Consider the following 11,520-nt stretch of genomic DNA (forward strand, 5'->3'; position numbering starts at 1 on the left):
ATTCCCCCCGCCCCAAGGGAAGGGTGGCGATTTTATGTGTCACCTTGTCTAGAGATCACTGGGTCCTCCTTGTGTTTTTCCACTGCTTCAGTCACTGCCGAGTTGAGCCATGTTCCTGACAAAGACTGCAGTGGTTTTCAGCACAGGGTGGAATACAGGCCTACCTCTGTTTTGGCTTCAACAGTGTATGTTTCCACCTTCATCCTCAAATGGTTAGATAATTTTGTGCTTTCTGCCTGAGGTTGAAGGAGCAAAGTGACAGCAAAATGCACCACTTCCCCCCACATTTAATAAGTTTTGCTGCTCCGAGTGGCATACATGGTTTATTAGACATACCAACTTTCTATTTTCTTAAGCATGTTCCACTAAACATGAACCAAATGGCTTAACCTGGTGGACTTTGAGTCTCACTGCATGCATTTGTCAAAGAGTTGGGCTCTCATTTTCTGGATAATCTCTTCACAGAAGATTCATTGACACCACTTGGGTCAGCTTAACAGTTTCTTATGGTAGATTGTTTTAGATTCCTACTGCAGGCAGAAGGAAAAAAAGCCAGGGAGAATCTAGATATTTAGAAACAGCTGTCATTTTTATACCGATTACTAATAGATTTTATACTTCCCCATAAATTAGACCTTTTGGGCTGAGAATAAGCATAGACAGTCTACATGTATATTTGCTGTTGCATGATTCTGGAATTAATGGTTGTGTCAGTGCATGCAGGGCTAACATGTAAACAGTACTCAAAATGAATGAGACAACCTTGACTGAGAAATAGTTTTTTCTTACACAGAAGCTTTTAGTTCTTAATTGAGTGAATGATGAGGAAAGGATTCTGCAGACCCTGGTAGCGAATCCGTTAATTGTATGTTCGATACAAGCATTTGACCATTAGAATAAATAGCGAAGCTTCCTTCTAGCTCTGACAATCTGATGGGTTGTGTCTAAAGTGGCTGTGGTGACAGGTGCGAGTTTCCATGTCTTGTGATGCTGTCTGCGGTTTATCTAGTCTTGAGCCACAATCCGCTTTTCATTACTCAACCTTCACAGATTGCTGTGGCTTGTTCAGTTCCCCTCATAGAGTGGACAGGGCCCAGGAAAATCAATTAGATTTCCTGTTTTCCACACCCTGAATGATTGATTTGGTAGGGAAAGGAAAGTGAAGCTCTTTGTTCTTTTTCAGGCTCATGAGCATATTGGTTTTTTGGTTACTTCATTTTTTTTTTTTTTTTTTTTTTTTTGAGGGAGAGGGGTTGTTATTTTCTTCCTTAAGGCTACTGCATAGAGTAAGCCCATATGCCACTAAAGGTTGCCCTTAAGAAAATGTGAGCCAGTCAGTTCAGTGGAAGTTTTGACAGTACTTACTATGCACCTGGATGTTTTATACCACATGACATGTCTGAAACTCAGTAGTGTTCAGTTAACGTTAACATGTTTTCCTTCTTTTTGACATTAGTCAGCCTGTTGTAGAGGATACAAAATGAATATAGGTGAAACTGTAAGAGAACAGTTAAATCTATAGTCCTCAATGTGATAATGAAGTGTGAGACATGAGGGGTCTCATATGGAGAAATGTATCTTGAATTTGACTTAGAAGCATGGGCTTTAGATAAACAGAAACTGAGGTGATGCCCAGTGGAACTCCTGGGACGGTCAGGAGGCCAGCTGAACCTGGAGGCAAAGGGGAAGATCAGCTTGCATTCACTTGGTGTTATTCGGTAAGAAAGGACTTGAACACCATGAAAAGAAGTTAAGACCTGGTATGTGTTGAGGCAAAGCAGAGGAGAGTCCTGGTGGTGTTTTAGGAAGGTAAGCTGGCAGGTAACAACTGCAGACTGGAGTGGAGCATGAGGAGCCTGGAATCTGGGAAAGTAGGTAGTGGTGAGGTGATGATTCCACTGTGGAGTAGAGTAGAAAAAACAGTTAGTGGAGTTCCCTCATGGGTTAAAGATCCAGTGTTGTCACTGCTATGACTCTGGTTACAGCTGTAGCACAAGTTGGATCCCTGGCTCAGGAACTCCTTCATGCTGTCAGTATGGGGGGGGGGGGGGGAAAGACAAAGAAAAGATAGTAACTATGTTTTGGACAGTCACATGTGGAACCAATATATTTGGAGAAGCTTCCAGGTGTCAGGCACTGGGCTGGGCCCTGGATGCAGTGTGAGGCTAACTCACACAGTATCTACCAGCATGGAGCTTACAGCTTAGCAGGGGAGCAGATGTGTGAGTACACAGGTGTGGGGAGGAAATGGTGATAGTCACACGAGTGTGTACAATAGGGACTCTGATGGAATGGGAGGGAAGCTTTCTGGAGAGGGTCCTATTTGGATTGAGTTGGAGTGACAGGGAGCCAGAAGTCCTAGGCAGAGGAAACAGCAGGTGCAAGGGCCGTGAATTAGAAACAGAAAGAAGTCAGTGTGTCTGGAGCACAGTCAGGGGAATAAATGAGAGAGCTGGTGATATATTAGCATCTTAAGTGAGGGATTGTGTATAGAGAGGAATATTGATAGGAAATGAGTGGGTTGGAAGGTTTGCTTGGGGTGGGGGTGGGAGTGCCTGTGGGGAGGTGGGAAGGGGATGGATTCAAAATTCCATTTCTGTTGATTGGCCGTTTCTTGCTTCCCTCCTCTCACCTGTGTACCAGTCTGCCTCTAGAATCCCACCTACATACTGAAGCTCATGCCCTGGGATGGCTGATTTGTCTAATTATAATTCTACCTTCAACTGCTGTCTTACTGAATGTGACCTGAGGTCAAAGTCAGAGTAATTTTATTTAGGTGTGCTCATTAATGAGTAGCCATTTTATAGAAAAACATGCCCTCAAAACACAGTGTTTTCTGTTTTGGATAGCTGTTCTAAGCATGAAAGGCTTTATATTTATTTTTTAAGAGAATTCTTGGAAGACAGGAAAATAATTTTAAGTATTCTAAGACTTAAGACTCACAAAGTTGTCAGGAATATAGTCTATTTGTTTCTCTTACATGCAGCCTGTTTCTGCCTTGGAGCCTTAGCTCCTGCTGTTCCTTCTGCTGCGAATGCTTTTCCCTGGATTTCTGCCTGGCTTAGTTTCACCTCTTTAGGTCTCTGCTCAAATGCCTCCTTTCTGAGACCTTCCTTGAGCCCCCTGCACACACTTTCCCTAAGCCCCTTATGCTTTTTCTTCATCATACCTACCACCTTCTAACAGAGTGTATAATTTACTTACTCATTTTATTTGTTGCCTGTCTTCTCTACTAGAATGTTTCTTCACAAGGGCAGGAATTTTTTTAGGATTTGTCCACTGAGGTTTCTTCAACATTGACTACAGTGTCTGGCACACAGTGGGGTTCACCGTAAATACTTGCAGAATGAACACCTCTTTTTAACATGGGCTAAAGTCATTTCTCTGCTGGCTCTAATCAAGATGTGGTGTCCTACTCTCCTCCCCAACCCCTCTTTTTAAGGGTAGATTCCTGATAGCTTCTCAGACACTAAGGGGGAAGGTCTCTGAGGCACTGGATTATCCACTTAAAAGCCTGTTTTTAAAAGCCCATGTACATTTTACTCAGAACCTATAAACTTAAATTGGCAGTCTGATTTTATGAGCAGTCACAGAGGTTAGTTGAAATTTCCAAGTCTATACCGGTCTTCGCTATAGACCAGCCTACTGGGAGGACTGTAGAAGAAGGGAAGAAAACCCAAGTTCTAAAAATGCATGTATTGTGGGGTTGTTCATTATATAGGCTGATAGACCTTCCCTCCTATTAAACTCCTGAATATAGAAATTGGGCAGTCCTAGGAAAAAGAAAGGCCTTTAAAACAACAACAACAACAACAACAACAAAGATTCCCCTTGTATCTCTTCTCTTTGGTGGATAAAAAGCTAGATTTTTTTTTCATATTGAATAATTATCCTTGTACAGTGAATAGGTTGGACTAAATAATCCCTAAAACCAGCTTCAGTCTTGGAAGCTGTATGATCCTGTTCTGTTTAATACTCTGCTCTGGCCAGTTTGTTTTAGACACCATTGTATGAACATGCCATGTGCATTCCTTAGCTTTAGTTGCTTGGTTTATGATTGTCTCCAGCTTGAATACTCTAGATGGGGGATTTCTGGATCCAAATGCTTGGAGACTTTTGAGGCTCTTGTTTCATAGGGCCAGTATTTTCTAGATAGGTTGCACTGTTAATGCTTGGGTTATTGAGTTAGGACAGCTGTGATCAGTCCCAGATCTGCCGCTTGCCAGCCATGTGATGAGTTTGCTTAATCCTTATCTCTTCATTTCTTTCATACCTTCCTCATAGGATCGTGATGAAGATTAGCTGAGAATGCACCTTGGCTGCTCTTATTATTATCATTTTATTTTATACTCCTAGAGTCTCATGAGCGTAGATTAGTAGTATATAAAATATCCTTGTTAATTTCATAAGGAAAATGTGAAGTTTTAATATTTTTATTACTTTTGAGTGTTTTTTCATTTTATTTATAATTTTTTTAATGTTTCAAACTACTCATTTTAGTAACTTTTTTTCTCTAAGTTTAAATCCATATTGCACCCACTACTCACTTGACATGCACTTGGTATCCTTAAGAACAAGCACAAAAAATCCTCAACAAAATACCAATTCCAATAGTACATCAAAAGGTTCATACACCATGATCAAATGGGATTTATCCCAAGGATGCAAGAATTTTTCAGAGTTCCCATTGTGGCTTGTGATTAACAAACCCGACCATGAGGATGCTGGTTCCATCCCTGGCCTCACTCAGTGGGTTAAGGATCTGGCGTTGCTGTGAGCTGTGGTGTAGGTTGCAGATATGGCTCAGATCCCGTGTTGCTGTGGCTCTGGTGTAGGCCAGCAGCTACAGCTCTGATTAGACCCCTAGTCTGGGAACCTCCATGTGCTGCCAGTGCGGCCCTAAAAGACAAAAAAAAAAAAAAAAAAGTTAAAAAAAACACAATTTTTCAATATCTACAGATCAGTCAACGTGATATAGCACATTAACAAATTGAATAAAAACCGTATGATCATCTCAATAAAAGCTTTTGATAAAATTCAACATCCATTTATGATTAAAAAAAAAAACGTCTTTTGAAAGTGGACATGGGGGAACATACTTCAACGTAATAAAGGCCCATATGACAAACCCACAGCTAACATCATACTCAATGGTGAAAAGCTGAAAGCATTTTCTCTAAGATCAGAAACAGGACAAGGATGTCCAGTCTCATCACTTTTATTCAACATAGATCTGGATGCCCTAGCCACAGTAATTAGGCAAGAAAAAGAAATAAAAGGAACCCATACTGGAAAGGAAGAAGTAAAACTGTCTCTTTTTGCAGAAGACACAATGGTATACACTGAAAATTCTAAGGATACTACCAGAAAAGTACTATTGCTCATCAATGGACTCAGTAAAGTTGCTGGATACAAAGTTAATGTACAGAAATCTCTTGTGTTTCTATACATTAACAATGAAAGATCAGAAAGAGAAACTAAGGAAACAATCCCATTTATTATCACATCGAAAAGAATAAAATACTTAGAAATAAACCTACCCAAGGAAGCAAAAGATCTGTCCTTGAAAAACTATACTATGCTAATGAAGGAAGTGAAAGATGACAGACAGATGGAAAAATATACCATGTTCTTGGATTGGAAGAATCAATATTATTAAAATGTCTGTATAACAACAAGGCAGATTCAGTGCATTCCCTATCAAATTGCCAGTAGTATTTTTCATAGAACTAGAACAAAATATTTTTAAATTTGTATGGAAACACAAAAGATCCCAAATGGCAAAAGCAATCTTGAGAAAGAATAGAGCTGGAGGAATCAGGCTCCCTGACTTCAGACTATACTGCAAAGCTACAACAGATATATTGCAACCAAACTATATAGTACTGGGAGTTCCTGTCATGGTTCAGTGTTAATGAACCTGACTAGTATCCATGAGGATGCAGGTTTGATCCCTGGCCTGGCTCAGTGGGTTGGGAATCCAGCATTGCCGTGAGTTGTGGTGTAGGTTGCAGATGTGGCTTGATCTGGTGATTGCTGTGGCTGTGACATAGGCTGGCAGCTGCAGCTCCAGTTCAGTCCCAGCCAGAGAACTTCCACATGCCACAGGTGCAGCACTAAAAAGACAAACAAAAAACTGTATAGTACTGGCTCAAAAAACAGACATACAAATCAGTAGAACAGGTTAGAAAGTCCAAAGATAAACCCACCTGTGGTCAATTAATCTATGACAAAGGAGGCAGGAATATACAACCGAGAAAAGTCAGTCTCTGCAATAAGTAGTGCTGGGAAAAACCACACAGCTCCATGTAAAAAAATGGAATTAGGACATTTTCTAACACCATACACAAAACACACACACACACAAAACCTCCAAATAGGTTAAAGACCTAAATGTAAGACTGGATACTATAAAACTCTTAAAGGAAAACATAGGCAGAACACTCTAACATAAATTGCAGCAGTATTTTTTTTGGATATGTCTCCTAGAGTAATGGAAATAAAAACAAAAATAAACAAATGGGACCCAGTTAAACCTAAAAGCTTTTGCACAGCAAAGGAAATCATAAACAAAATGAAAAGATAACCTACAGACTGAGAATATTTGCCAATAATGCTGCCTACAAGGGATTAATTTCCCAAATATAAGTAGCTTAACAGCAGAAAAACAAACAGCCAATTAAAAAATAGGCAGAAGACCTAAATAGACATTTCCCTGAAGAAGAAACACAGGAGGAGTTCTTGATGTGGCTTATTGGTAACAGACTCAACTAGTATCCATGAGGATGCAGGTCTGATCCCTGGCCCCAGTTAAGTGGGTTAAGGACCCAGCATTGCTGTGAGCTGTGGTGTAGGTCACAGACACAGCTTGCATCTGGTGTGGCTGTGGCTGTGGCTGTGGCTGTGGTGTAGGCTGGCAGCTCCTGCTCTGATTCCACCCCTAGCCTGGGAACTTCCATATCCCGAACCTGAGACCCTAAAAAGACAAAAAAAAAAAAAAAAAAAGAGACATGGAGCTGGCTAATGGTCACATGAAAAAAAAAAAGCTCAATAATGTTAATAATTAGAGAAATGCAAATTAAAACTACAATGAGGTATTACATCACATCAGTTAGTGATTCGGCTCGGATCCTTTGTTGCTGTGGCTGTGGCATAGGCTGGCAGCTCTAGCTCCATCATGACCCTAGCCTGGGAACTTTCATATGCCATAGGTGCAGCCCTAAAAAGCAAGCAAAAAAAAAAAAAAGAAAAAAAAGAAAAAAAAGAGAAAAAGTCTGCAAATAATAAATGCTGGAGAGGGTGTGGAGAAAAAGGTACTCTCTTACCCTGTTGGTGAGAATGTAAATTGGTACAACCACTTTGAAGAATAGTATGGAACTTCCTTAAAAAAAAAAACCTAAAAATAGTGTTACCATATGATTCTGCAATTTTGCTCCTGGGTGTATACCTGGAGGAAACTCTAACTCAGAAAGATACATGTACACTGATAAACATTGTAGCACTATTTACAATAGCCAAGACATGGAAGCAACCTAAAGTCTATCAACAGAGGAATGGATAAAGATGTGGTATGTATTATATATAGTGGAACATAACTCAGCGATAAAATGAGTGAAACAATGCCATTTACAGCAACATGGATGGACCTAGAGATATTGTATTAAGTAAAACAGAAAGGCAAAGATCATATGATATATGAATTATTTGCGGAACCTAAAAAAGTGATACTGGAGTTCCTGTTGTGGTCCAGCAGTAATGAATCTGACTAGTATCTATGAGAATGCAGGTTCGATCCCTGGCCTTGCTCAGCGGGTTAAGGATCTGGCATTGCCATGAGCTGCGGTGTAGGTCACAGACACGGTTCGGATCCTGCGTTGCTGTGGCTGTGGTGTAGGCCAGCGGTTGCAATTTCAATTTGACCCTTTGCCTGGGAATATCCATATGCCATGGATGCAACCCTAAAAAGACCAAAAAAAAAATATATATATATATATATATACACACAAATGAACTTATTTATAAAACAGAAATAGACTCACAGACATAGAAAAAAATCTTATGGTTACCAAAAGGGAAAGGGGGGGAGAGGGATAATAGGAGTATGGGATTAACATATACACACTATTACATATCATTATAAATTATAGTTCAATTAAGAAAACCCCACCAAACACAGCACTAAGAATGCACAGGTGACCATCAAGAAATACTGTATATGTTTTTAAACCTCGAAGATATGTATATATATATATATATATATAATATGAGAAGATTGTTTTGGTAAAAATTTTTTCTATTTTTAAGTCAAGTCTATCAACTGTTTATTAAATATATAGATTTTTAGTTTTAAAAGAAAATTCGTGCCAATGGCCTGGTAAGTGAGCCATTTGGAATTTGGTCTGTTAGCCCCAGTCAAGCCTTTAACTGACTTTAGCCCTGACTGATAGTCTAACCACAGCCTCATTAGGAACCATGAGTCAGGACCACCCAGCTTATTAAAAATGACAATTCAGATCTATCCCCATACAGGGAAATAATTTTGAGTGAAATCAGTTACTTATGTTAGCAAATGTTAGTTTTGGGAGTTCCTGTTATGGCTCATCAGAAACGAATCTGGCTTGTATCCATGAGGATGCAGGCTCAATCCTTGGCCTCCCTCAGTGGGTGGGGGATCCGGTATTGCCATGAACTGTGGTGTAGGTTGCAGACAGGGGTTTGGATCCCACGTTGTGGCGTAGGCCGGCAGCTGTAGCTCCAATTCCTGGGAACTTCCATGTTCTGCAGGTACAGCTCTAAAAAGTGAGGAAAAAAAGAGAAGAAAATGTTTTGCTTTTTAAATAATTGTACTTTTTTGGGGGGTGGGGGTCTTTTTTTAGGGCCTTGCTGGTGGCATATGGAAGTTCCCAGGCTAGGGGTTGAATTGGAGCTGCAGCTGCTGGCCTACACCACAGCAACGCCAGATCCGAGTCTCGTCTGTAACCTCCACCACAGATCACTGCAACACCAGATCCTTAACCCACTGAGCATGGCCAGGGTCGAACCTGCAACCTCATGGATCATAGTCAGATTCGTTTCTGCTGAAGCATGACAGGAACTCCAATTGTACTTTTATTTTTTCTCATCACTTTTATGCTCTGAACCTCCTGCTAGGCCCCAGCCATTATTTTCCTCCATGTCTGACAGTTCTCTTTTCTGGGATGAGAAGTTACTTGAGCATAAGTTCACAGCTCATTAAATTAATTTAAGAAGCAACTGCCTCAGAGGCCCACAAACTAATAATTTACTCTTAAGTGTGTGTTTATGTCTGAGAACTCATAGCAGGGGGCTAAAAGGGGAGAGTAATGAACCTGGAAACTCCCTGCTCAGCTGGCTCCCCAGGCCTCTCACTGATAGCGTTTCCACAGAACCTCTGAGTTTTCCGGGGTCCCACTACGATGCCTCTGGAAACTTAAAGCCGGTGGTTCTGCAGAGCACAGAACAAGAGAGCAATAGAGCAATGAGAGAGAAGAGCTCAGGGCAGAGTCTGCTCACAGGAATGGAGCAGGTAGATGCAAGGGTGGGCAGGCCTTTGAGAGTTTTCTGCTGCCCAGGTGGGCACAGAGCAGCATCTTATGTGAGAGCATCCTGTGGACTTGAGGTTTTTTGAACACAGGTTGTCTGTTCCTAACCCTGCCTTCCCATTCCCTCTCCTTCTCAGGCCAGTGGGGCTGACCCCTAAAAGCATAGTACAGTCACTTGGGGGAGCTTTGAAAACAACCAGAGATTCTGATTCAAGTGGTCTGGGTGGGATCTGAGCTTGGATAAAGTTAAAAAACCTTCCCCCTGGTGGTTCAGATGCACCCCAGGCCCTGAGTGCCGGGAAGCCAAGCCAGGTAGGTCTCCCAGTCTCGGTTTCCAGACTTACTATCCTTTCGAGTGTCCTTCCCTAGCCCTTGCCTCCCTAAAATCTGTATTTAAGGCTTGACTCTGGCACTAACTTTGCCCTGCACTTTTAAACCTCGACCTTCAACTGCTTGCTCCTGTAAATGGTGGGAAGGAAGGAGATTTATTTTGGTGAAGTTTCTCAGGCTCTAATGAGGGACTGTAAGGATAAATTGTTTGCTGCCCTATTGGGTTTTGAATTAATTTAATGATCTGTGAATTTCTGCTGAAACAACTTGAATTTCTGAGTCTCCTCTGTGGCATAGCCCCTGGAGAGAAGCCTCTGGGTTCAGTATCTTAAAACTTCTCTTTGCCGATCCTCTTGCACTAGTAGAAGATTGAGATGGTTTAGTTCCTTTATCCTTTATTGTTGTTGTTAAAAATTGGGTGGGCAACTTTTATGTTTCTTTTTAATGTAGCGAAGGTAGAATTAAGAATGTATTTCATGAGTTCTGAATAAGTCTCTTAGGGTTAATCTGAATTTCTAATTTTTCTCTTTAATGTGATTGTATAAAAATGTCAGCATTCTAATAAAATCTACAATCTACAGAACTGTTTAATATGAAATAATGTATATTTGAAAATTTAGAAACTTTCCATATCTACAGTTTGGAGGATTTTGATGAAGGTTATCTATTATCCTGCAGCTCTAAGGAAAAATTGCAAATTATTTAACACGATTTCTTTCTTTTTTTTTTTTTTTTTTTTGTCTTTTTGCTATTTCTTGGGCCGCTTCCACGGCATATGGAGGTTCCCAGGCTAGGGGTCTAATCGGAGCTGTAGCTCCCGGTCTACGCCAGAGCCACAGCAACTCGGGATCCGAGCCGCATCTGCAACCTACACCACAGCTCACGGCAACGCTGGATCGTTAACCCACTGAGCAAGGGCAGGGACCGAACCCGCAACCTCATGGTTCCTAGTCGGATTCGTTAACCACTGCGCCACGATGGGAACTCCCAGTGTGTGTTTATTATTCCTTAACTCAGTTGCTTCTCTCTTGTTGCAGGAGGGTCACTTTCCATTCCCAATGAGCCTCTCCATGTATTTAGTCTTCCACTGTCACGTCTATAGTATCTTCTTTACTGTCCAATCAGAGTAACTGGGATCTATAATTTAAATTTTGGGATGTATTTTCTAATTATTCTCCCAAGTGTGGGGATAAAAACAACGTTGATATCAGAGATATAAGACGTTATTTTTTCAGTATGTCTTGAAATTATTGCTCAGTCCAAACTCTTACATATTTCACAGATTAGAGCCTGAATTAAATTCAACAATCATTTATTGGATTAAAACAACATAGAAAATTTGATTATCCATTCCCTGAATATCCTTTTAAATCAATATTGGGCCATATAGATGAACTGGGGAGTCTTCTTTAAAATAATTACTGTAGGAGTTCCCGTCGTGGCGCAGTGAAAATGAATCTGACTAGGAACCATGAGGTTGTGGGTTCAATCCCTGCCCTCACTCAGGGGTTGAGGATCCGGTATTGGCGTGAGCTGTGGGGTAGGTCGAAGATGTGGCTCGGATCTGGCATTGCTGTGGCTCTGGTGTAGGCTGACACTGAGCTCCGATTAGACCCCTAGCCTGGGAATC

The 11,520-nt window shown here is 41.0% G+C and overlaps 1 long non-coding RNA gene across 6 annotated transcripts in view; it reads left to right on the plus strand.

Annotated features, from left to right (window-relative positions):
• The window catches only part of LOC100739170 (band 4.1-like protein 4A), a 269,965-nt gene that overhangs the window by 20,287 nt on the left and 238,158 nt on the right, over positions 1-11,520 (plus strand). The window lies entirely within an intron of this gene.

Source organism: Sus scrofa, chromosome 2, assembly GCF_054392235.1.
Source record: "Sus scrofa isolate SSC_HxYL_T2T_F1_AM1 chromosome 2, Sscrofa_HxYL_maternal_Yorkshire_Landrace_v2.0, whole genome shotgun sequence".
Taxonomy (NCBI): Eukaryota; Metazoa; Chordata; class Mammalia; order Artiodactyla; family Suidae; genus Sus; species Sus scrofa.